Source organism: Nothobranchius furzeri, chromosome 18 (assembly GCF_043380555.1).
Source record: "Nothobranchius furzeri strain GRZ-AD chromosome 18, NfurGRZ-RIMD1, whole genome shotgun sequence".
In the NCBI taxonomy this organism is placed as follows: Eukaryota; Metazoa; Chordata; class Actinopteri; order Cyprinodontiformes; family Nothobranchiidae; genus Nothobranchius; species Nothobranchius furzeri.
In genome coordinates, this window is record NC_091758.1 from 8,823,693 (window position 1) to 8,849,435 (window position 25,743).

Here is a 25,743-nt window from a genome sequence, read left to right on the forward strand (position 1 = left end):
TTCTGGTGTGAAACAAACAATGCATCTGTGATTCCGAAGGTGACATAACGCTTTTAAGTTATAATTCCCTTCAAAAACAGTTCATGAATTTCTTTCATTTCAGCAGTTTTATTATTGATGCTTTCAGTGTCTTCTGGGCTCTGTCACTTAAAGAAAAGCAGCTGGAGCTGGCCACACCCACCCATTGCCTGGTATCCGGGAGGAGTTCAGGTTAGAGCTGCTGCTCCTCCATCATCAACATGTGGTGGCAGTGTGTGTTTCTATTGAATCATTTTCCCATCTTTCATTCTGAACAGGTTTAAAACATCAGCCTTGATGTCTGTCTAGACAGACAGTCAGCTGCATGATTTTGCTCTGCATGTCAGTCTAGCCACGCTCCACAGGAGCTTCAGCAGGTCTACCATTGGCCTGGGCAGTATTGTGTTATCCAATCACAGCGCTCTATCGGTTTGGGATGGTGCGATAAAAAGACAGAGCGGAAAAACTAAGATGAGATGAGTCTTGCAGCTGGATTCAAACGGCTTTGGCATCAACTTTGGACTGTTTAGATTTGGGCTTTTCTCTGAGTCAAGAGCAGATGGAGGCACTTAAGTTCTTAATTTACAAAAAGGACGTACTTGTGTCTCCTTCAGCGGTGTACGCTCTGTTGACTGACTTCCATAGTGATGGACGTGTCACATTTCTTGTTGCTCTGATTGGTCCTAGCGTTGTCCAAATGGGTGCAGAGACAACCGTGGATTCTGTCCCACGACCGAGCTCTGTCTATGGGTCCGACTATATGTGTCATGACTGAGGGAAGTTTCCTGACCCAAGACATGCAGAATTCACACTAGGAGACGTAGGTAGGAAAAAATAAATGTTTTATTTTAAGGAGAACTAAAGGTGCACCGCCAGACGTGGCGGTGATGTTGAGCACAGCTCCGGGGCTGGGTCTGCTGAGACAAACACTGTCAGTGTTGGGCAGCGGGGAATAGAATTGCAGGACTAAGTTTGTAGTGGATCTTACTGTGGGGGCTGAAATCCAGAGCTTGGGAGGGTAGCCAGGACTGGGGTGAGCAACGTCAGCGTGAATCCAGAATCCAAGGGAGGTGAGCGGTGGGAGAGCGGGTCGGTCCGGGTGAGGAGGGAGATCAGGCTTGGAGATGAAAAACCAGGTTATTGCAGGAAAGGTTTGTGGTGAGAATTCCTGATGAAGGGAAGGCAGAGGTCATCAAAAACCAACAATGACGGACAAATATAAGGCAAGACTAAAGCTGTAGTTTTCTATAGTGGCAAGAGCTACCCAAGGTGAGTAATCTTCCGGCAAGGTGAAGTGATCTCCAGCTCCTTATAACCACATGAAGTAGATGAGGGAAATCATCGCAGCTGGCCGCTCTCCGGAGCCGCCCACCTGCAATGACTTAAGGTGATTAGAGGAATGTGCAGACTCACCCCAGATCCTGACAATATGTTTACTTTTACAGAGCATTGCTGTAAAGTCTCAATGCAACCTGCTGGGTTCCTCATATAGGAAACCTTTTACTGACCTGACCTGTATTGGAATGTTTACTGTGTGAAGGTCCAGCAGACGACTCTTGCTGTGACTTGGTGCTTTAGAAATGAATTGAATTGAACTGAATAGGATGACTTGCCAGGCTACAGAAATAGTTTCCTATCTTATCCAACAAGACAACAAGTGCCTATAAGATAGAAATGTTTCTTTTTATTATTATTCTTATTTTCTTTTATTTTACAAATTTTAAAGGTTTCTGTCATTTTTTTTTCTTATTCTGTTTATTATTCAACATTTTTTTGTTCGAAATAAAGTTCAGTTGATAAGCTTTGGTTGGAACGCTCAGTCTTGATTAAGGGGTACTGAGCAAATCATGTGGAGAAAGAACTTTTTCCGTTGGTGGTCCTAAACTATGGAATGAACTCCCAGTCACAGTTCGACAGGCATCCTCCTTAGAGGTTTTTAAGTTTAGATTAAAGACATACTATTTTACCCTTGCATTTAACAGTTAGCTGCTGGATGGGCTTTATTACTTTACTTTATTGGTTTTACTGGTAACTCTTATTTTATTTTTGGCTTGTGTTATTGTATTCTTGGTTGCATTTTATTGTTTCATGTGTTATATTTTTATTATTGTGTAACTGTTCAGCACTTTGGTCAGCCGTATGGCTGTGTTTTTTAAAGCGCTATACAAATAAAGATGATGATGATGATGATGAAAGGTTTATTATTTTCCATAAAAATATGCTTTTCTTGGAAAATTTGGTTATTTGATGACCCTCCAATTTTTTTCTTTCCTCTTTTCAAGGTTGTCTAAATGAAGTTTGTTTTTACATAAAGTAAGTATTTGTTCTTGGGGGGGGGGGGGGGGGGGGGGCAGTTCCCAAAATTGACCACAAGATGTCCTTCTTACTTCATTTTTACATAATGCACCTTTAATAGTCATTATATGCGAACGTCTGGTTGCTGATTGGTGAAAAGCAATGTGCCTCTTTCGCTGCCTTCATAGTGGAGTTGCGAAAGCTTAGCTTCTACTAGCCAAGGCGTGCTATCTGCTCCTCCTGGGATGTGTCCAAATTCAGGCCTAATAATGTTCTCTTTGAGCACTTTCAGTCTGGCTTCTGCCCCCACCACGGCACAGAAGCAGCCCTCATAAAAATCACCAACAACCTTCTCATTGCTGCTGATTCTGGTTTAATTTCCATCCTCGTTCTCCTGGATCTGAGCGTGGCCTTTGCCACTAATTCTCCCCCTGTCCTCCTCAAGACTTTTCTCTTTAGGTATCACTCGTACTCCTCTCCACTGGTTTCACTCCTATTTCACTGGCCGCACTCAGTTCATCTAGTTAAAATCTTTCACTTCATAGCCCTCCCCAAGTGTACCCCAGGGCTCTGTCCTGGGTCCCTTCCTCTTCATAACTTATCGACTCCCTTTTGGTATTATCTTCCGCAAATTTGGCATTGAGTTTCACTGTTTTGCGGACGAGACCCTACATCTCCAGTTAACCAGACTCCACTCTCCTGCCCTCCTCTCTTACTCACCACCTCTCAGAAATCCAATCTTGGTTCACCTCAAACTTTCTCAAACTTAATGGCAATAAAACGGAGATTCTTCTTGTTGGCACCAAATCCTCTCCAAAACTGGTAGCGCTACAGCCGCCCCCTCTCCTCGGGTTGAGCGTCTGGGTGTTGTGCTTGACAGTTCACTTTCTTCTCACATCAATAACATTACTCCGCAGAGGTGAGACCAAGTCACTAGTTTGCAAGTCACAAGTAAGTCACAAGTCTTTCCAGTCAAGTCTTGAGTCAAGTCCAAGTCAAAGACGTCCAAGTTGAGTCCAAAGTCAATGATGTGGAAGTCCAAGTCAAGTCCAAGTCCTTAACTTTTAATTTTCAAGTCATAATCAAGTCATCTGTCCAACTTCAATTTAATGACAATGATAATAAATAAATTCCAGAAATAAAGTTTCTTAAAGCTTCATTAATTCACTCAAACAGCAGAAAGTGCTGCTGCGTTCAGCAGAACAACATCACCAGCACCAAGAATGAATCAGGATTTTTGTCCATGTCGCGCCACTTTTGTGTTAAAATATAAAATACGCTCAAGTCATCATCAAGTCAACAGATGCAAGTCAATTCAAGTCGCAAGTCATTGGCGTTCATGTCCGAGTCGTCGTGAGTCTTTCAAGATTTGATCAAGTCAAGTCAGAAGTCATTAAAATAATGACTCAAATCTGACTTGAGTCCAAGTCATGTGACTCGAGTCCACACCTCTGTTACTCGGTCAGCCTACATTCATCTTGGATCCATTACTTGTCATCGCCCCTCCCTTACCCCTCACGCTGCTGCCACCAGAACCCTTCCTTTCAGCCGCTCTGCTCCCCGTCTTTGGAACTGGCTCCCCCCAGACATCAGAAACATTGACAGCGTCACCCTTTTCAAATCCAGACTCAAGACACATCTTTTCTAAACTGCCTATAAATTATGACTGATTTGATTGGTTTTATGTTTTTATGTTTTTACTCAACTGTTTTATTGTGTTTTATCCTGTAAAGTGACCTTGGGTGTCCAGAAAGCCGCTTTAAAATAAAATGTATTATTATTATTATTATTATTATTATTATTATTATGAACCTCCTGGAGAGCAAGAGGAGGAGCATCAGTTCAACTCTCAGCTCCTCGCCCTCGGGTCACCCTCAGGAGGAAACTCCATTGGGTCACCTACTTATTTTTCTGAGATACTGAAGGAGTGAGGTGATCTGCCTCCATGCTGATCCATATAGAAAGTAAACTACCGCAGAAACCATGTACAACATTTTGAAAGATCTCAGCTGATTGGCTCTGAGATCTCGGTGCTTTTGCTCTTGAATCCAAAGCGTGTTTTTGTGTTTTGCCCATAAGGCGCCGGCATGCTTATCATAACATCAGAAGGTGAGCACATCTGCTGCGGTTGGCTGGTGCCCTGAGCACATATTTAGCTGATAGGTTAAAAATGTTCAGAGAATCTGGGTCAGTGCTAACACGAAGCATGCAAACAACAGTTTTTAGGGCCCCACCCCCACAAGGCTACACAACAGGTGAGTTTGTCAGTATTAATTGTACAGTATGTACAGTCTATGGTATTAACAAGCACACACACACACACACACACACACACACACACACACACACACACACACACACACACACACACACACACACACACACACACACACACACACACACACACACACACACGCACGCGCACACGTTCAGTACAGGTGCATCTGAATCAAAGAGACATACGTTAATGTCTAATCTTCCCTTTGAGGATGAGGATTCATGTGTTCACACAGAGTAAATAACCCTGCAGCTGGTTGTTGATACAACCAAACACACTTACTGTAGAAGAATAAATACAAACATGTTATATTTGTGTTATTTTATCTCTAAAAACGCTGCAAATGTATTTTAGACCAACTTCTTGTTTGCCATGCAGATAAATCCTCTCTGTCACTTTATTCTTTTGTTGTAATTTAGTTAAATGTGTCAAAATGCATTAGTGCCACATCCAAAGTGAAATAAAAACAACGTTCTCCTGCTGAGCTGGATCTGAGAAAAGCAAGAATAAAAGGTTTCAATCCTTTTCTCCACGTTTCTTCTATCTTTGCTCCTCGTCTCCTCATTATCTTCTGGACTTTCATCGTGAAGAGATGGAGAAACTCCAGCAGGTGTTTGTAGACCATCCAGATGTGATGTCTCCTCACAACAGTTATCCTCCTGAGAAGTGACATTTTGAGTGAGTTTTGAGAAGTGCATTTTTAATCTGCCACCAGCTGTTTCTAATCTGTAGGATCACATAAACGTGACATAAAAACATATTAAACTAATAAGAAGAGGAACATTTATGCTAGAACTGAATTTATTTGCTACATGGATTTCCAAGGCCCCCTGATTAATAATGTGTTGTAGCACGTTTGGTGTCAGGGGAAAACGAAGGTAAATTATAATTAAAAAATATATATTATTGATTTTATTTTGACCAGAGCTCATTAACCTCCAGAGGGGCACAAGCGCCCTCTAGTGGTGTGAAAACAGACCTTCAGAAAACGCATCTAAGGTCAGATTTGTCTTAAAGATTTTTCCTTAAACAATAAAACATTTACCTTTGTGGATTTGGAGAAAATCCTGGAGAACTAAACTCTCCAACAGGCAGCAGAGCTTTGAATTGAACTTTTTTTAACACGATTCATGAATCATATAATAAACGTTTCAAGAAGAACCTGACTTGTTTTTGCTGTTGAAGCAGCTTCTCCTCCTCGGCGGGCCTGTTTTTATTGTTCTCCATCTTTAATCATTAACTCAGACCTGCTCCGGAAGGCGAGCAGCACGTAGCTAAAGTCTGACTTTTGCCTCCATCAGATCTTTCCTGAACCGATGGCAGAACACCTCTCTGACTCTGTTTCCTCCGACGTGCGTCCGGAGCGCTGCGCCTTCGGAGCGCCACTGCGCGTCTTTGCGCGCCGGGCAGCGCTCCAGGAAGGCGGGGCCCGCTGACGTCTCAGAGTCGGCCAAACCTTCAGCCTAGCTGGAGGGAACGAGCGGAAATATTAGTGACACACCGGGGACTCGGGAAGTTCTGGGAGGATTACTGCGGAGGAATAAAGCCGGTTCCGGTACCTACCGGTGATGTCAGTTTCACTTAGTCTCACTTTTCTGCTGATTCTGCTCGTCCGGAGTTGCGACTCCAGAGACGCTCCACAGGTTGGTGACACACTTTAAAGCTTCTTACTCACCTGTTTATCAGCGTTTTATGGTTATTTTCATTTTTCTGTTTACAGACGTGATCGGAGGAGGACAGGTGCGGATCCGTTCCTCTGAGGACACGCGCTACTGGGTCACCTGGTGAGTTCCTCCTTTAGATGGAAATCAGAAGCAGCAGGTAGGTGCGCTGTGTGGAACTTTAGTTTCTTGTGAAAGTCAGACAGCTGCAGATGGTTCATCTACAGATCTACAGGTGTGATAAATAAATGAAGCAGATTTAAATTCACAAAACAAGATTATAAATAAGAAAACATCAAATTAGAAATAATGGCTGGAAAAACAACTATGTGGAGTCAAGAGAAGAACCTTAAACGTTTTGTTCTCAGCATAAATAATTTACCCTTGTATTAATTAGCTGTAAATGCACCTTAAACATGACCTTCTGCACGTGCTAAAGACAGCAGGGTGGAGTCCAACAGCAGCTGAGAGTTCTCCGGAATTATTCCAGTTTATTTTTATTTATTTTTTTTACAAAGCTGGTAAATATGATTGATTCTGATTTTTAGGAACCGTAACTGATTCTTTTTTGCTTCAAACTTTTTGTTAACTTCAAATTGAAATGTGCCCAACAATTAAACATAAAGACAAGAAAAAGGAAAATAAAAGGAAAGTAAAAAGGTCTTAAAAATCAAAAATAAATTACATTTAATAACAAAAAGGGCTTTTATTTTATTTTATTAAATAATTATAGGTTAATGACTGCAACAAATGAAACCTTATTTACCTGCTTCTGTAGGTGGCCTGTTTCTGTGCTGCTGGCTTTAGAAGCAGGGCGACTAATGAAGCCACTTTTGATTTAGCTTGAATAATTATTACCAATGAGCAAACAGATAAAAGACGACCATCCTGTAGCTCTAAAGTTTAAAAGGTCAAATATAGAGGTCACTGGTCCATTTCTTAATATAATGATGTGAAACTCATTAGAAAATTACAGCAACCATAAGTTAATCTATGTCCTCATTTAATAAATGCTTATTGTTTTCCTTAGATTAATGGAGGAAATTTGGGGTTTGGTAGAAATTTGAGAGACTAGACGCTTTCCTTTATTGTAACTAAATGCTTTTGGGTGTTTGGACGCCTGAAGTTTGATCAGACCTCATAACCTTTGGCTCCTGTGCTTTTAGCCTCTTTAATTGGAAATCATGGTGGATGTAAGCCTTGCCTCCCCCACCTCACCGCTGCACAGCCTTGAGACTGTTCATGGTGTAATTATAATCTGGCTGCGGCTGTAAATACCAGATTCCTTTTGTCCTTGTGAATAACCGAGGCGCGGGGGAGTTGGAAGTATGCGTGCGTGTGTCGGGGAGGATGGAGGGAAGTCCTGCCGTTACCCGAAATAAGAATCCAGCAGTTCGGCACATCCCCTTCCGCTCTCCTCTCTGCCGTTCTCATTCAAAAGAATTCCACAAGCCGCCGCCGAAAACTTCTCAAGGCCACCATACTCCACGGTTCCTGACACACACACACCCACACGCACACCCACACACACGCACACACACACACTTCCAGTCCAGCCCGTGGATCATCCATCATCCCAGATATCTGAGAACAGAGTGTGACTAAAACACAGCAGCAGGGCCCTCCGTACTCCTGGTGTTTGCTCGCCGCGTTCAGGACCTTCGCTGCTTGTTTCCAGGCAGGTGAGGCAGCAGAGCGAGGAGGAGGTTGAGCCTCGGTGGCAGCACTACAGTTACTGTGGCTACAGGAACAAATATGCCTCTAATCTGATCAAGTAGAAATTCACACGCACCTGTTTAATGTTTATCAGGATGAGAATCAGAGGTTCCAGAACAACAAGAGTCTCCTGCAGTCTAATGGTAGGGGAGGTGTGTGTGCGTGTGTGTGTTTGGGGGTCTCTCTGGAGGAGGATCTTAATTTGAAGGGACATTTTAATTTTGAAACATATTTCTGTGATAAAGCTGTACATAATTGTCCGTGTTGCCTCGGTTCAGCATATGTCTGCTGTCTTTAACCACCTTCATCCTCTCACCTTTCTCAGTGATTGATCTAAAGTGTCTCATTTCCCGGAGCGCCTTTAGCCGTTTCTGTGGGATGGATTATTTGATGGATGCTCCAGTCGGGTGCAGCTGCTGGTGAAGCGGTTTGGTCTCTATAGTGACAACATGGTTGGCTGTGCTTTGTATCGTCGTAACGACGACACATTTCCTCTTTACATGGTTGATTTCACACAGATGTTTTATTCACATGATGCTCTTTAACGAATCTGCCCCCAGATATGTGATGTCAGAGATTCTTACTGTCGTTGCCCAGTGAGCACCATCCTCCTGCCCCTCCATCAGCCATGCAGGAGAAAGCTTTGATAAAACATTGTTTGTTTGTGGCAGATCTTCGTTCGCCCGGATCTGATGCCGTTTATCTGAATTCATTTGATTGAACGTCTTATTGAAAACAGACAGAGTTTAAACATCCATGTTGATGTTTAATGTAAAAGCTCAAATGATGTCTGATTTGACTTACTTTTCTCCCAAAATGTAAAAAAAAAACAACGTTCCGCTTTATTGATCTGTTGACTTGTTTTTCATTTATTTCTACCAATGCAGTGATGTTGGTGTAGGTTCCCAGTCTTATTCTCTGTAGAACTGGGAGTGGAAACAACCAAACTTTGCTGTAATCTGAGAAGCCTCATGTCTAGAAGACACTAGTCTATTTGTTTTTCTTGAAAACTCTCAAGAATGAAGCTAATATGCAGGTTTTTAGACATCTTATGTTTATGTTCATTTATTTGGCAGACGCTTTCATCCAAAGCGACGTACACATGTATTTAACTTGTAGGGCGTGTTGTGATCTGTGGGGGGAACCGAAGTACCCGGAGGAAACCCACGCATGCATGAGGAGAACTCCACGCAGAAAGGCCGCAGCCGGGTTTCGAACCTGCGACCTTCTTGCTGCGAGGCAACAGTGCTAACAACTGCGCCACTATGCAGCCCTTACTGCAAAGGACTCTTTTATTATCCTGAGAAGATCCCTATACTGATAAAATCCACAAGATATTTATAGGAAAATGCTTTAGCTAAATAAAGAGTCACTTGTTTGCTCCGTCGAAGAAAAACATGATCAGCCACAGGAAGATGACTCTTCCGTTCAGAGATTTATATATTAAGTCAGAAACAATATGAGACATGTAGTTCATCACCAGGCTGACTACTTTTCCAGGAGGTCTGTGGTCATTCCTGCGGGATCGCTTCAAACCGAACTGAGTTAGAACCGTGGGTCTGGGCCAGAGCTGTCTCCTGTTGCAGATGTGTGTAGCAGATTAGACTCAGCAACGAAACAACAGCTGAAATATTGGACACAGATTTTTTTGCATTACCTTGTCTTTCCAGGTTCCAGCTAGCGTGAGTGGTGTAACACAGTAGAGTTCGGGTTTGTCTTCGTTTATGAAGGCTTGTTTTGTTAAATGCTCTTTGTTTTGTGGTGGCTGAATGCCATCCATCCATTTTCCTTGGCTTACCCGAGGTCAGATGGGGCAGCCTAAGCAGAGTGGCACAGATGCTCCCCAGCTCCTCCAGAGAAATTCCAAGGCCTGGCCAGCTGAGGGAGTAGTCCCTCCAGTTTGTCCTGGGTCTACCTTTAGGTCTCCTCCCGGGTGGACGTGCCCGGAAAACCTCACTAGGGAGGCGTCCAGGAGGTATCCGAACCAGATGCCTGAAGCAACCTCAACTGCCTCCTCTCGATGTGTAGGACCAGCAGATCTACTCCGAGCCCCTCCCGGATGACCAAAGCCCTTTTATAAGACACACCATGCCGGCAAATCGGCGTAATATTACCGCAATGGTATGTCTATAAACGCGCCATGCCGGCATGGCGTTGTGCGAATTTTGCAGCATTCGTTCCGCCTTGCTTGGTAGTAATATTGTGGTATTGGTCTGTCGTATGCGCCCTGGCGCAACAGAAGCAGATGTCATGATGACGTGGGGAGTTATTGCTGAGCTCCGGCTGGCAAATGTATTGAAAATGAAAGTAAACACGGGCAATAAAGTTTGCTTTTTGAACAAAATCAGCTGAGATGGCAAACTGGAGCGCCACAGCGCTCCACGAGCCTCTCTGTTAGAGCTGAAGCTCAGATCACCAGAGACTGCACAGGGACTGATGGGGACAGACACCTTTAGGAGCTGCTTGTTAAAAAAAACTTAACGATCACGGCTTCAATCGCAATAAAAAGCAACATATGTCCAAGATAAATGGAAGTCTGCGGCAGAGCAGAGATCGCCCCCATACCCCCTTTGTGCTTGTATCTGTAATCTCATTCGTTCGGTCACTGCCCAAAGCTCGTGACTACAGGTGAGGGTAGCAACATAGATCGACTGGTAAATCAGTTTTCACCTCGAAAGATCGGTCCAACACCTGCATCAATGTAGACACAGCACCAATCTGCTTATCGGTCTTCTGCTCCATCCTTTCCTCATTCCTGAACAAGACCCTGAGATACTAAAGCTTCTCTAGGACCTCGTCCCTGACCTGGAGAAGGCACTTTACCCTTTTCCAACTCAAGATCATGGTCTCATATTTAGAGGAGCTGATTCTCATCAATTTAATTCAATTCAGTTTATTTATGTAGTGCCAAATCACGACAGGAGTCGCCTCTAGTAACAAAGTAAACATTCCACTACAGTTCAGTTCATTAAGTCAATCAGTAAAACATTTCCTTTATCATCCCAGCTGCTTCACACGCAGCTGCAAACCGCTCCAGTGTAAGTCGGAGATCACATTCTGATGAAGCCAACAGGACCACATCATCTGCAAAAAGCGAAGACTCAATCCACCAAAACGGATCCCCTCCACACCTTGGCTGCACCTAGAAATCCTGTCCATAAAGGTTATGAACATAATCGGTGACAAAGGACAGCCTTGGTGGAGTCCAACTCTCACCAGAAACGAGCTCGACTTACTGCCAGCAATGCGGACCAAGCTCTGACGCCGTTCACACCTAACAGCTCGTATCAGAGGGACTGGTACCCATACTCCCCAAGTACCCCATGTAGGTCCCCCCAAAGGACGTGGTCGAACACCTTCTTCAAATCCACAAAACACATGTAGAGTGGTTGGGCGAACTCCCACACACTCTCCTGGACCCCCCTAAGGGTATGGAGCTGGTCCAGTGTTCCATGGCCAGGACGAAAACCACTTTGCTTCTCCTGAATCCAAGATTTGAATATTCGGCCGTCTCTCCTCCCCAGAACCCCTGATAGACCTTACCAGGGAGGATCAAGAGTGTAGTTCACCTTGACCCTTTTTAAATAGCGGGCACCACCCAGGTCTGCCAATCCAGGGGAACTGCCCCCAATGTCCATGCACAATTGCATGGACATTGTCCACTAACACAGACCCACAACATCCAGAGCCCTGAGGAACTCTAGGCAAACTCCATCCCCCCCTGGGGCCCTGCCACCAAGGGGCTCTTTGAACACGTCACCACCAGAGAGTAGAGAGCCTGACCCAAAAGTCCACAATCTCTGGTTCCTTGCTGGAAGATACTCCAGCGGGACTGAGTAGGTCGTCAAAGTAGTCCACTCACCGATCCACAACGTACTACGTTGAGGTCAGCAGCACAACATCCCCACTATAAACAGTGTTGGTGGTGCTCCTTTTTCCCATCCTGAGATACTGGACGGGTGACCAGAATTTTTTCAAAGTTGTACGGAAATCTTTCTCCATGGCCTCAACAAACTCCTCCCATGCCTGGGTTTTTGCCTCTGTGACCGCACAAGCTGCATTTAGCTTGGACTGCTGGTACCCACCGGGTCATACGGATTTGATAGGACTCTTTCTTCATCTTGACAGCATTCCTAACTGTCCACTTGTGGGTTTGGGGGTTGCTGCAAAGACTGACACCGACCACCATACGGCCACAGCACAGGTGGTCACCTTGACAATGGAAGAGTAGACCATGGCCCATTTGGACTCAAAAACCCTAGCTTACCCTGGATGCGTTGAACGTTCTGTCGGACATGGTAATTGAAGCTTCTTATGACAGTATACACCACCAGACTTTCCCAGCAGTCCCTCACAATACATTTGGGCTTGCCAGGTCTAACCGGCATCCTCTCCCACCATCTCTTCACAAAAGTGTCCAAGTCATGCAGACGGTGTCCAACGTTCAGGCACAAAGATAGGGGGCAACAAGTATGCCCACCCGCTGTTCGGCGCCTCTCAGTGTGGGCAAATCCTGATTGGTAGATCGTCCAACCCATTTTGAGGACATTGGTTCTGGAGCCAGAGCCATGCGTCGAGGTGAGTCTGTCTCTCAACCTCACACACCAACTCAGGCTCCTTCTGTACCAGAAAGGTGATGCTCCACATACTGAGAGCCATCTTCTGTAGCTGAAGAGAAGACCACCAAAGTCTCCGCCTTTGACCACCGCCAATCTATCATTGCACCTGACCCCTTTGTTCCCTGGCACAAGTGGGAAGGAACCCCTACATTTTCTCTTCATGCCCTGCTGGGCTCCATGAGTGAAGTCCTGGACACCTGGAGGTTACTTATGTGCCCCACCTTCAGGCATCATATGGGGTCTTTGTGCTGCACTTTGTCTGATCCCCGACCTACAGACCCATCGTCAGAGCTTAGTCTTAAGGGAGGAATATCTAATGCGTGGGGGGGCACAATTATTATTACTCATAATGGTCTATTTGTGCAGCAATGATTCATGGTAAACAAAATCATCACCATGTTTTCATAATAAAAAACAATCGAACACACAAAAGAAGAAATGTCATCAATGTCCACAAAACAGATGCTGCAACACCAGAAGCATATCTCAAGCTGAAAAAGCACCGCAGCGTGCGCACGCGCACACACACACACACACACACGCACGCACGCACGCACACACACAGAAACAGTTAGAACCTACTCTGAGTGGGAATGTTGTAGCATTGTTGTTATCTCCGGTAGAGTTTGTTTCCCTGCGTCGTTAGCTGTGTGCCTCTTGATTTGTCAGTACCTGTCCCCCCCCCCCCCCCCGCCAAGATCTGTTTCGCCTCCACCCAGCCACAAGTTGGAATCACTCCAAAACAAATGCGTGTCCTAACCCTTACCGTAACGTTTACCCAAAACATGACCCCACAACAAACATAAAAATCATTCCACACAGAGTCATTTCTTAAATTATAATCGTGCAAAACATATATTTTGGTGACTGAGTGGTTATGGTTAGAGTGAGCGTCAGGGTGAGGGTTATTTTTTGTGCGAGGAGGAACTCAAATCAACATAACGCCAGCGCCCGACGCAGGGACAACACCTTCTACTGGGGATGACTAGATTGCTACAACAGTGGCAGTGCTGTCTTCTCTCCAGTCAGGACAGCGGGAGGCAACATTTCTCCATGCTGAACCTCCTCGTCAGTCCATCCTTCCACCCAGACTTGAACTTGTGCATGAGGTCTTTTTCAAAAGCAAGAGCTGGGCCCTGAGTTTATGGAGCATGCTGCGTTGATGCTCGTAGAACACGCGTTTTAGCGAGGAAAAAGAGGTTTGACGTAATTCTGTTGATGCTCCTACGGTGAGGCCCAGCCTGTATGCGCTAACAGTCAGCATTGCTTGGAGTGCACAGTTGAATGTACTGAGGATGGTGGCTGTTTGCTGTCTTCAGGGGGAACCCGGGTATCAGTAATTTTCTTCACCAGAAACTCACGAGTCACAGTGCATTCCCATTCAACATCAGCTCCAACTAATTCCAGTCACCTAGTTGGGTCTAGGAAATCATCCGTGGTCTCTGGGTTCAAAATGCACATCCATCTCTCCTTGCACACCATCAGAGACACTGTCAAATAAGTGGGGGGTGTGACCCCCCTATGGTCCACCCATGGTGATGGGTCTGCTGCCCTAGGACCTGCTCTCCATGGGTGGCCATACCAGGACATGAAGCTCTGGGCAACGCTCCTAGGATCACTGAGACACCCGTACCCTGCAGGGAGAGGGGGGTTGAACGCGTTTAACTCGTCTGATGCTATCAAATGTTTAAAACACATCTACAGATATATACTTTTGTTTAGCAATAAAATGAAATGAAAAATGAAAACATTAAAAATGTTTTGATGTATAAATTTGACCCTTATTGTGTCTGATTGTGATTTTTAATGCATGACTTAATTCCAGGTGTTATATACTGGAGATAACTTCTCAAAAGGCTCAAAATAACAGAAAATAACTTTCAAGGATGTGGAAGAGTTTCCTCTTTAGTTTGTGATGGAAGGGAAGGGCTGTCTGGCAGGTAGATGGAGCAGCAACAGCGGCAGGTGACAGGTAAAATTACCCTGTATCTTGACACCGTAATCAGCCTGCTCGTTCTACAGAAGGCTCTGTGTGTTGGACTCTCCTCAGTCTCAAGCAGCTCCATCCATCTTGTTTTTTTCACCAGCCTCTTCAGTTCAGCCCTGCTCTTCTCCAGCAGCTCCTTGTGAGGGAGAAAATGCTCTGGGGTTTTTGTACTTTGTGCTGCGGAATGAAAACCTGCTTCTGAAGGGAGAAACGTCTGTTCTCCTGTGTCTGAAAAAACTCCGTCTTCATGTTCTGGAGTCTGAGACCAGCTTTTGCTTGTGGCAGCATTGTGAATGCGATATGCTCAGAAGCTTTAAACAATGACCAAAGTGTCTGGGATTAACACGGGATTATGTGTGTGAGACAAGTCCGCTTCCATCATTTCAATGTAAATCAATTCAAGTTATAAATACTTTATTAGTCCCAGAGGGAAATTATGGGTTGCTGTAAATCATCACGAAGGGGACTCACCTTTTGCCTCCTTTTGTTCTGCCATGTAGGTCTCTACTGCCTCCAAACACTCCAAACGTGAACCAAGCCATCCACCCACCTTCTGTCAGCGTTTGGTTTGGGGACTTGAGAGGTTCTAGTTGGTTCTGGCTGTAGGCAGGAAGGATCTTCTTTGTTGCAGCAGATCTGTGGAAGCTGCTGACTGAAGACAAAAGTGTTGTTGAATTACTGTCTTTTGAAGAAGATGATCAGGTTCCTTATCACGTTCTTTATGTTCTGAAGCATCCTCCTTTGTCCAACAGCTCTAGAGTCCTCAGACAGAACCACCCCTCTTTCTCAGCTTCAGCTTTGACACCACTGGCTCTGATGCTGCTGCCCCAGCAGATGACTGCACATCTGCTTGGCTCCAAATTAGAGTTATCGAAGATCTGGAACATCTTGCTGCTAACACTGAAGGATCTCAGCTTGTCCAGTCTGGTCTGGCCCTTCTTGTCTACACCCTCACTGTGTGTCCAGTCGGCTGTGCAGGTGGACACTGAGGTTTTAGATTTGACTTTGACGTGTTCCTGTTTCTTCTGAAATCCACCATCATCTCCTTTGTTTTGTTCTCATTCAAGATGAGATGATTGTTGCCACAAAGGGGTCCACCAGGTCTCTGTCTTTGGTCTCTTGTCAATCTCTGATGCACCCGACAGCTGCAGACTCATCAGAATGCTTCTGCAGATGACAAGTCTATAACTTGTGCTGGAAGTTGGCACGGTGCAAGCCAGGAGGAGGTTAGGACCCAAGAAGCAGAACCAGGATGACACAAGGCAGGAGTTGTAGAAAACGTAAAATCCTTTATTGGGAATAGTAGTCCAAAAGTCAAATCCAAAAGGGGGCAGGTAGCCAAGAACCAAAAATCCTAATGCGCAAACAAAAACCCTAGAGACCAAGAGACGAAAGTTCCTTTAAAGAGCAAAACCTAGAGGCATCCAAATAACCTAGAGACCTAGAGACCTAGAGACCAAGAGGGGGACACGGGACAACGCTGACACAAAAAGTGAACTGACAGCACATTGAGATGCAGACAGGGTTATATACAGTACACAGAGGGAACATGGAGGGGAAAAATCAGGGAAACAGGTGACAGGTGTGTGGGGAGCGAGATCAGAAGGGATCAGGTGAGACTAACTGAGTGGGGAAACTGACTAGGTAAAATTCATCTACAGAGAACTAAAGAAAGGTGAACTAATACACCTGAAAACTAGACATCAGAAGAAAAACATTAACAAGGATGGGATAACTAAATCTGAAATCACATAGGGGGAACCTGAGGGAAACCTGGAGGGAGCTGAAGACCTAAGGGGAAAACCTGGAGTGGGCTGGGGGACACAAAGAGGCACCTGAGGGGGGGACACAGACAAGGAGACACATAAGGGGAACCCAAGGAGACATATAAAGGGGAACCTAGAGAGGGCAGGAGAACACAAGGAGACACATGAGGGGGACGCAGGACGCAGACCATGACAGAAGTCTGCTGCTTTGCTCACATCAAACGACTCGAATCATCAATGGATTATTATTTAAAGTCAGCTATTTAAAGCTGCATCTTCCAGAGTGGTTGTTGCTCTGAGAGGATGTGGGCAGCTCCATTCCCTCACAGATGACTACAATATGCTGATTAATGAAAGACAACTGGTCATATTTGGCCGTATGTCAAATGGGAAAACTGTTTGTTTCCATGAAATACTTTGAAAGTAACTGTATTCAGGTTAAATCAGGCTTCCGTTGCCTCTTCCTTTCTGCTTTGGAAAAACAAACTTTAAAGCTTTCCTTCCTTGTTGCTACAAACTGGTTGAGTGTCTGCTTTTTATCTTTTCCCTTTTCCGTCTTCTGAGGGATACTCTAGTAAGCAGGAAAATGGAGGAAAAGCAGCCCTGGCGGGGTCTGTCTATGCCAAACTGCTTGTATCATCTCTCTGAATGAAATTATGTGAGAGAGGAGAGAAATGCTTGTTTGTTGGAGCAGATCGCCCTGACACTGAATGCTTCTCCAGTTTTTTTTCTCAGTCTGAGTCGGGAGCGTGTCTAGTCAACACTTCCTTAAGTAAGTACATTTCTGAGACCACGCTGGAAGAAATCAGGAAGCTAAAGTTCATTTAATATTTAAAAAGACCGTATTACAACCATTTTTTATATTCTGTTGACCAAACTGTACTGACTGTCATATTTCAAAAATAAAGTGAATACATAGGGTTATAAACACGTTTACTAAAGTAAAATGGAGCTACGCTAATCCTGCAAAGCCATATTCATTTACTTTGTGCAACTTGTTAGCAGAAAAAAATCTCCACATAACTTATATTGTACAGTGGGGCAAAAAAGTATTTAGTCAGCCACCAATTGTGCAAGTTCTCCCACTTAAAATGATGACAGAGGTCAGTAATTTACATCCTAGGTACACTTCAACTGTGAGAGACAGAATGTGAAAAAAAATCCATGAATTCACATGGCAGGATTTTTAAAGAATTTATTTGTAAATCAGGGTGGAAAATAAGTATTTGGTCAATAACAAAAATTCAACTCAATACTTTGTAACATAACCTTTGTTGGCAATAACAGAGGTCAAACGATTACTATAGGTCTTTACCAGGTTTGCACACACAGTAGCTGGTATTTTGGCCCATTCCTCCATGCAGATCTTCTCGAGAGCAGTGATGTTTTGGGGCTGTCGCCGAGCAACACGGACTTTCAACTCCCTCCACAGATTTTCTATGGAGTTGAGGTCTAGAGACTGGCTAGGCCACTCCAGGACTTTCAAATGCTTCTTACGGAGCCACTCCTTTGTTGCCCGGGCGGTGTGTTTGGGGTCATTGTCGTGTTGGAAGACTCAGCCATGTTTCATCTTCAAAGCTCTCACTGATGGAAGGAGGTTTTGGCTCAGAATCTCACGATACATGGCCCCATTCATTCTGTCCTTAACACGGATCAGTCGTCCTGTCCCCTTAGCAGAAAAACAGCCCCAAAGCATGATGTTCCCACCCCCATGCTTCACAGTAGGTATGGTGTTCTTGGGATGCAACTCAGTATTCTTCTTCCTCCAAACACGACGAGTTGAGTTTATACCAAAAAGTTCTACTTTGGTTTCATCTGACCACATGACATTCTCCCAATCCCCTGCTGTATCATCCATGCGCTCTCTGGCAAACTTCAGACGGGCCTGGACATGCACTGGCTTCAGCAGCGGAACACGTCTGGCACTGCAGGATTTGTAGTGTGTTACTGATGGTGACCTTTGTTACTGTGGTCCCAGCTCTCTGCAGGTCATTCACCAGGTCCCCCCGTGTGGTTCTGGGATTCTTGCTCACCGTTCTCATGATCATTTTGACCCCACGGGATGAGATGTTGCGTGGAGCCCCAGATCGAGGGAGATTATCAGTGGTCTTGTATGTCTTCCATTTTCTGATAATTGCTCCCACAGTTGATTTTTTCACACCAAGCTGCTTGCCTATTGTAGATTCACTCTTCCCAGTCTGGTGCAGGTCTACAATTCTTTTCCTGGTGTCCTTCGAAAGCTCTTTGGTCTTGGCCATAGTGGAGTTTGGAGTCTGCCTGTTTGAGGCTGTGGACATGTGTCTTTTATACAGATAATGAGTTCAAACAGGTGCCATTAATACAGGTAACGAGTGGAGGACAGAAAAGCTTCTTAAAGAAGACGTTACAGGTCTGTGAGAGCCAGAGATTTTCCTTGTTTGAAGTGACCAAATACTTATTTTCCACCCTGATTTACAAATAAATTCTTTAAAAATCCTGCCATGTGAATTCATGGATTTTTTTTTCACATTCTGTCTCTCACAGTTGAAATGTACCTATGATGTAAATTACTGACCTCTGTCATCATTTTAAGTGGGAGAACTTGCACAATCAGTGGCTGACTAAATACTTTTTTGCCCCACTGTATAAGTTGTTTGTTGTGTATGTTGTTCTTGTGGCAGTGTTCATTCGAATTGGTAGTGGGGTGCAAAAACACCTTTAAAGTAGAGTTTTATACGTGTTGAATTCAGTCATCAAACATGGCTTCATTCACACTTTTTAATCACTTCTCATGTAGTAAAAGTTACTGATTTGATGCATAATGGGCATGAGGCTTTACAAAAGCAAATATTTGGGTATTATGTGGATATTTCATGTCAGTATTGTTATTTATTGTGCATTCTTAATTAGGTGTACTACAAGTGTTTTATGATCTCTTATTCTCTGTGACTGACCTTCCAACAAACCTGCTTTCCTTCACGTTTTTCTACTTTTATCCCTAAAAACGTTGTTCACTCATTTTATTACATTTGCAGTGCTCTCTAGTAGGAACGAGTGTCTTGAAAGTAATTCTCTAAGGAAAACAAGCTCCGGTGCGCTTGTCAGCATGAAGAATTCAACTTTGTTTTTCACCCTTTAGTCATTTTCATTCCTACTCATTGTCACCATTTTACATGTATTTGTTGAATATCTGATCAATAGAGCTCATTTACATCAGATTCTCTTGGTCCTAGTGCTCAGCCAGTCTACCTAACATAGTGTAATATTGTTTTTGGACGGTAATGACATGTCTCCCCGTCCCCCCACAAAATTACGCGCATGATCTCGACAAATACCACAAGCTTCCATGAGTTCTGCTGTGTGGCGGAGTTGCTAATGCTAACGGTAAGCTTAAACTAGTCGAGGTGATCTCTGCTCTCTCCTGGACAACAACAGCCATGATGGGTGAGTCCATGAATGTTAAGTGACAGAGCGGCGTCGATCCAAACCGAGTGTTTTTCTGCCTGTTTTCTATCACAGCTAATGCCGGAGAAAGGTGTGGGACACCACTTTCATATCTAGCCCGCATTTTTAGACGTGCCCCATCAAGACTACATTTCTAATCATGGTCACCTTTTAATGACTCAAAGGTTGAAATTTTATTCATTAATTTTTTAAAAAGTCAAAGTGTCATCTGAAAAAATCTCCACTCACAAAAGGTGAAGTCAACGCAATGGTCAGAGAGGAGTGTCAGAAACAGCGCGGTGGCTTCCAGCTCTTCTCTTTGCGGCACCATGACATTAACATAAACTCTACATGGCTGGAGCTCGTTCCTGCAGATGCAGGCACTTAGCAGCTTAGTTTCTATGTTTAATTTGTGACCCTAAGTAAGTAGCAACAAATCTGACGTAAAAACATGGTGGTATCCCAAACCATTCACAGGGGGCCCACCGAGCAGCCTGAAGCCTGACACTCACCCCTCCTGATCCAGACAGGTGAAGTAGAGCTGGTTGGCCTGCCTCGTCTTACAGAGAGGGAAGAATTTAAAACACATTTTTGTCATTTTTATATCTCTCCTACAACGCCGTTCCTCCCTCCTACAGCGTCCACGGTACACATTTACTTACATGTACTGTATAAATGCACATAGTTATGCAGATTAAGTGATGACATCTTTAGCCAGGAGGCATTTCCCTTGTTAAGAGTTTGGTAATGTTGGGTGTTTGCTGCAGTGGAACAGGGGGACTGTACCATCTGAGCTTCAACAGCAGAACACCTGGAACGTTTTATAAGAAAACATCTGGAAACATGGACTGCTTTGTGATGTAGGTGCGATTCCAGGTTCCTTACGTCTGCAGAATGGACAGAAAAGTCAACTCTATTGATATTATTTATTGTATTTTGTAATGTTTTTGTTTTTATTGCATGGTGCATATTGTACTTGTTTTAGCTATTTTTCTAGAATTTTTAGTGGATGCCTAATGTGGAGCTCTAGGAAATTTCATTGAATGGGCAATCATTTAATGACAATAAAGGATATCTATCTATCTATCTATCTATCTATCTATCTATCTATCTATCTATCTATCTATCTATCTATCTATCTATCTATCTATCTATCTATCTATCTATCTATCTATCTATCTATCTATCTATCTATCTATCTATCTATCTATCTATCTATCTATCTATCTATCTATCTATCTATCTATCTATCTATCTATCTATCTATCTATCTATCTATCTATCTATCTATCTATCTATCTATCTATCTATCTATCTATCTATCTATCTATCTATCTATCTATCTATCTATCTATCTATCTATCTATCTATCTATCTATCTATCTATCTATCTATCTATCTATCTATCTAAAGCTTTAAAGGCGAGCTGGTGTTTGTTCTGGAGGTAATGCGGAGAGGCAGAGAACGTCTGCGTTCTCATGTTTAGTTAGTTAACATTAGTAAATAGATAAATCGACACCATCTGCAGCAATAACAAAAGGTATTGCTCTGCAGGTTGGTCTAACCGCGCTCCACTGCAGGTTTACCACTGGCCTGAACAATTTTTGGGCTGGCCAATCATGGCGTTCTATATCTAAAGAGAGGCATTGGGTGGCTTAGCGAAACTGCAAAGATGGCGGCGGCACACAAACTGTGCTCTTTTAAAACGACTTTGGATGACTTATGCTCGGGCATTTCTTTGAGACGTGAGCAGATATGGTTACTAAAGTCATTTATTTTCAATGGGATGTATTTGCTGCGTCTTCTTAGCAGGTGTATAGTGGACTGCCCCACTCACTGTCGTAGCGATAAATATATCACATTATTCTTTGCTCTGATTGGTCCTAGCATTGTTGCGTGCTGAGACCGTCTGAAAGATGGCGCTAGCGTTCGCCACATGCCTGAGTTTTACCTGTGGGTCGTGAGCAGACCATCGTTTACGTAGAAGATGGCTTGCCAGGCTAGAACAGACGTAGAATGCACACGTGCAGCTTTTACTCCTCACTTCTGCTACACAGACGATAAATATGGAGATGAGATGTGACTGACTGTGCCCCACCCCCATTTCAATTTATGTGGTTGCAAGTTTGAATCCCGACTGCAGTCAGTCTGTGTAGAATTAGCATGCTCTCCTCATGCATTTGTGGGATTTCTCCAGGTACTCTGGTTTCCTCCCACAGACCCAAACACATGTTCAGGTTAACGGGGGAATCAATTGTCCCCAAATGTGAATGAATGTGTGACTGACTGTCCCTGTGATGGGCTGTACACCTGTCCAGGTGTGGCCCCGCCTCTCGCCTGATGAACACTAGAGTTAGACATCACACTGAGGAATAATTGGTACTAACAACCAGTCAGTCACGTATTTCCTGCACATTTCAGGCCAGTTCTGTAAAATCCAGACGGTTTTTATGAAAACTTCTGTACAGGAATGTGCAGACGTTCGTAGCTATGCCCTAAAGGTTACAAGCTAAGAGTTAGACATCACATCACACCATGTTGAGACCAGCAGTCAATAAGGAAGCTCTAAGACTGGAACAATAACACTTAGTCAGCAGCATTCAGTCATCACACACCTGTTGGACGTCCAACAAAACGTGTCTGTGACGTGTTTAAAGGGACGGGACGCCGTAGAAGCAAAACCGGACCACGACTTTTTTCAGTGCCTTTTAAATCATTTTAATGAAGTCAGAAATACGTCTACAGAAGCATGGGGGAAAGCTCATGATAGTACATGAAAGTATTTTTGAAAGTACTTTATGTTTGGTGTCATTTTGACCTTCTGTTGTTAAATCCACCATTTAATAAATAACAGACTCGAAACAGACAAACCAAACATATTCTTTGACTTTCAGTTTGGCTAATTTTGCAAACTATTTTTTACACAAGTCATTTATTAACCTGCCGTTGAATAACAGGTCAGTAATTTTAGTGTTAAATCTGTTAAATGGAACCAGAGGCTGGGAACAATCTGTTTGTCTGATGCCAGTCGACTGGTGGAATAAAAGCCAGTATTGCATTAAGATATTGCCCTTTGAGCCTTTGTTGCTCATGTGGTGGTTTACCATGGACGGCTGCCATGAACACTGGTCTGTTCAAAGCTCAAACTTCGGCACAGATGTTCTGACAGGACAGTTGGTGAAAGCTAGCTGTCAGCCTGCAGCTTGTAGGTAAGCGAGCATTCTTTTCCTCTAAAGCGTTTAGTTGTTCTGGAGTTCTTCAGATTGCAGTCGGGCTTCTGTCATGAAAGCTGAGAGAATGGGAACATTATGAATGTTCTATTCTGGAAAGTGTGAGAAACTCCTCAGAAGGTAAATGTCAGCCAGCCTGTAAGCTGCTAGTTTTATTCTAATTATTCATGCAAGTTAGCCGTTTGTGTTTACTCTCGCTCGCTGTTTGATTTCTTGCCTCTGCTCCTGCTGCCTGACTTTCAAACCTTGATCCATGAATGTTTTGCTTTCTGAGATTATTCTCAGGGTCAAAATAACAGTTTTATTTTGAGTACCGCTGGATTACACCATCGACCTCCTCCACCGTGTTACACACTCCAGTTTTCCTGCACCGGCACAAATGTTTGCATCAGTTTATGTTCTCCATGTGGACTGGATTTCAATTAGTTAGAGGTTTTGCGTTGAGGATGGAGTGATACAGCGACCCAATGGCAATTCATTATTTAACTTGTATGTCCTTCCTGGGCTTCTGTATGAGAAAGCTGGTTAAACATCTCCTGTTCTAGGATTAAGAGCTGATTTCTTCTATCACACATTTCCTAACAAATTAAAACAAACCGTTTAATGTCGTACTGATTTACATGAATACATAACTGACTAGACCTCAGACGGCTTCTGCGCGGCTACAAGGTTTGAACTTTTTATAATAACAGCAAAAAAAGATCAAAGTTTATGAGATTCTGAGAGGAAACAGAAATGAATGACATCGTATTTTCCGGTTCTATACAAGAACAGATCAGGAGGAACGTTTAAGGCACATTTCTCTGCACAGTAAGTAAGTTGTTTGGATCAATAGTTGCCATGAATATTTATTTCTAACACAAATATGCACCAAATTATTGGTTGTGTTCAGACATATACCGTTGACAGAAATATGTAAATGTGCTAAAGCCCACCCCCCACAGTGGTGACTGGGCCCACTGGTCATGGGACCACACGAGCAGTCAGACCCGCTGCTTGTTATGAACAACAAAGGTCTTTTTAATATCAAATTCAGAACTCAATAAGTCTGTAATTTAGGAATATAATGGTCATCATGTCATGTGACCAACACACCCATCAGGTTTGTCAAAAGCCATTCTGGGGAGTGATGATTTGACCACAACAAGGGAAAGAAATTTGCAAAAAGAAAAGTAAAAACTGCATGCACATGTCATTTTAAAGGGATGCTTTGCAACTTTTTCATTTGTTGAATCATATTCTTGAGCCAGTATGAGCTAATATGACCCTTTACAGGGTAATGAAAGGCCACTCAGCCTCTATCGCCCCCTGTGGCCAGAATATTCCATTTGCAACTTCATCCTGGCATGCTGCTGTGCTGGGACTTACTGCATGTTTCCTGCATGTTTTAGATCATGAACACAGCTGATTTGTTTAATCTAGTGATGAATCACTCCTGTAGACACTCAGGAAGGCTGAGGAGACGTTTCAGCTGTTAGATCAAGGTGTTAAAAAGACAAATGCACAGCGAGGAGGCAGGTTGGCTTTTGGCTCTACAAACGGACGCTAGGTGGTGCTAAAAGCAAGCCAAACTACCTAGTTCCTCTTTAATGCACTTTCACTTAAACTGGGAAATGAAAAAAAACCTGATTACTAATGAGCGTATTAGGTTTTGATAGCCTGAGGATCAGGTCTCTGCTTTTTGCAGACGATGTGGTCCTGTTGGCTTCACCGGACAGTGATCCAGCTTTTGCTGGAGCGGTTTGCAGCCGAGTGTGAAGCAGCTGGGATGAGAATCGGCTCCTCTAAATCTGAGACCATGATCTTTAATCAGAAAAGAGTAGAATGCCTTCTTCAGGTCAGGGATGAGGTCCTGCCCCAAGTGGAGGAGTTTAAGTATCTCAGGGTCTTGTTCACGAGTGAGGGAAAACTGGAGCGTGAGATCGATAGGCGGATTGGTGCTGCATCTGCAGTGATGCGGGCGTTGTACCGGTCTGTCGTGGTGAAGAGAGAGCTGAGTCAGAAGGCGAAGCTCTCGATTTACCAGTCGATCTACGTTCCTACCCTCACCTATGGTCACGAGCTTTGGGTAGTGACCGAAAGAACGAGATCTTTGATACAAGCGGCCAAAACCAGTTTTCTCTGCAGGGTGTCTGGGCTCTCCCTTAGAGATAGGGTGAGAAGCTTGTTCATCCGGGAGGGGCTCGGAGTAGACCCGCTGCTCCTCCACGTCGGGAGGAGCCAGTTGAGGTGGCTCGGGCATCTGGATGCCTCCTGGACACCTCCCTGGTGAGGTTTTCCAGGCACGTCCAACTGGGAGGAGGCCCAAGGAAAGACCCAGGACACGTTGGAGGGACTATGTCTCTCGGCTGGCCCGGGAACACCTTGGGATTTCCCCGGAAGAGCTGGTCCAAGTAGCTGGGGAGAGGGAAGTCTGGGCGTCTGGGCGTCTGGGCTTAGGCTGCTGCCGCTGCGACCCGACTCCGGATAAGATGGGTGGATGGGTTTTAGGTGAACATAGAATGAGTGTTAGCTCAGTAATTCCCTAATAGTCTGAATGTACATTAAACTTACATTTAAAGTTTCTTTCCAGAGTATTTCTCTTATCTGATGGCACCATCTAGTGGCTGACAAGCATATCACACTCCTTCCGTTGTTTTAAGATGGTGACTTCACGTTTCTGTTTATAAAAGTGCTTCTGTAGCCGACAAACAGCTAAAACACAATGTTTTACGAGTATTATTCTCATGTCATGCTGTGTTCTCATATAT

General features: G+C 44.0%; 1 protein-coding gene and 1 long non-coding RNA gene across 4 annotated transcripts in view; one reads left to right on the forward strand and one right to left on the reverse strand.

The window, feature by feature from the left end:
- Window positions 1–843: 843 nt before the first annotated feature.
- Window positions 844–2,208, reverse strand: LOC139063816 (uncharacterized). Its single transcript, XR_011517150.1, has 2 exons — window positions 1,007–2,208; window positions 844–932 (listed from the first exon to the last, which is right to left on the reverse strand). It is a non-coding gene; the product is annotated as an uncharacterized lncRNA (long non-coding RNA).
- A 3,740-nt stretch (window positions 2,209–5,948) lies between these two features.
- The window catches only part of esr2b (estrogen receptor 2b), an 81,566-nt gene continuing 61,771 nt past the window's right edge, over window positions 5,949–25,743 (forward strand). Inside the window, exons 1-2 of one of the 3 annotated variants that reach the window (XM_015969056.3) lie at window positions 5,949–6,234; window positions 6,312–6,375. The gene's annotated coding sequence lies outside the window, so the exon portion shown is untranslated. The other 2 variants (XM_015969055.3, XM_015969057.3) reach the window with 2 other exon arrangements.